Genomic DNA, 1,685 nt, shown 5'->3' on the forward strand with positions numbered 1-1,685 from the left:
AAATAAAAGAGCTGATCGAGTACTCATGAGTCAGTCCGTTGCTTTATTTAATTAAGGGAAGTCCCATACAATTTTATGTATTATCCTTTATCTGCCTTATCACAAAGTTCAAGTTGGATGAATTATTTAATTTGAGGCCGTGATTATTGTAAAATAGGAAAGGGACAATTAATGATAAACAACTCATAAACAGTCTTAATAAAAATTCTAAAAAATATATGGAAATGGAAAGGCCTATATATATTACTATTAAAAAGTCCGATAAAGGAGACGTACAAAGAAGTTAGAAAAAGGTCAGAGCGGCTCGTCGAGAATAGCGACAGAACCATCCCCTGTGCTTAAGTTAGTTAGTGAACGCAAAGTTAAATTGACAGAGTATAGCTAGGCAAATAAAATGAAAGTGTATGGACCTAAGGAAGCTACGTACCTCCTCTCCATTTATAGGCTAATTACCATCTTGAACGCCAATTGGGCAATTACTAGAGGTAATGAATTAATATAGGAAATAAGTATGAAAATACTTATACTGGCATGGAAGTTAGCCAATCCATTGAATCTCCGATAAGTGATTTTCCCTTTAGAGAAACCCCAACGACAAGTTTCTCAACAAGACCAATTAACCCTAAATCAACAAGATAATAACAGGTGGATTGCGTGCCTTATATGATCATATTCAATTTATCACACACACACACACACACACATATATATATATAGACACACACACACAGACGTGGAGAAGAAGGAATCTAATACACATGTGACCAAGACTTGAGACTTTTTTTCATCTAAAATAATGGCCAAATCTGATCTAAGAGGTAACTCAAAACATTTCAATAGTGTGGTAGAATTGCATACTCATAAACACCATTTGACGTAAAGAACAAAACAAAAAGAGATGCACTGGCTCTAATGATAAAAAACTACATAGATTTGGGAGTAATTGAGTCCCTTTTACTCCACAAAAGCTACCAATTAATGGTGCAATAATAGTGTGATATATATGTAGGCTTTATATTAAATAAAATGCTAATTAAGTAAAATAAGCAGCGGAATTAAATATAAATACCTCCAGCCATTTTTGCTCAAACATATGAAGAAGCTTTAGCGATAAACAGAAATTCTGCAAAATAAAATTTAGACTGAAGATCTTCTGACCTATGCCTACCGGTGCCAATAGATGGATACACAGGGCTCTTTATATAGGTAGGACAGGGACCCTCATCTTTAATGGTTAGCAGATTTTATTCCTCCCATCAAGGAATTAAATCAGAAATATAAATATAAAAACCGTTATTTTCATGAACCATAATGTGGAATATAAAAACCGTTTAAATCATATTGAATACATTTATTATAATTACCGTTACAGTAATTAAAAGCCGTAACCGTTACATCAAATTAAATATGACATAAGGGACATTTATGTAATTTCTTACATTCTCCCACTTGGCCCTTATGACACATATAATTCCTTATGATGTTCGGTTCTTCAATATGACAACTACTTTATTTATTCCAACAATTCATGAAATCCTCCCACTCACATAAGGAATACTACACATGAATCATGGCGGTAAAACTTTATATAATAAGTTGTCCCTTCCATGTATTACATATAAAATATTCCCTAAATGAGTACTATATGGGCAATCAAACTTTATGAATAAACTTCCTATAAGTTA

Source organism: Alnus glutinosa, chromosome 2 (assembly GCF_958979055.1).
Source record: "Alnus glutinosa chromosome 2, dhAlnGlut1.1, whole genome shotgun sequence".
Lineage (NCBI taxonomy): Eukaryota > Viridiplantae > Streptophyta > Magnoliopsida > Fagales > Betulaceae > Alnus > Alnus glutinosa.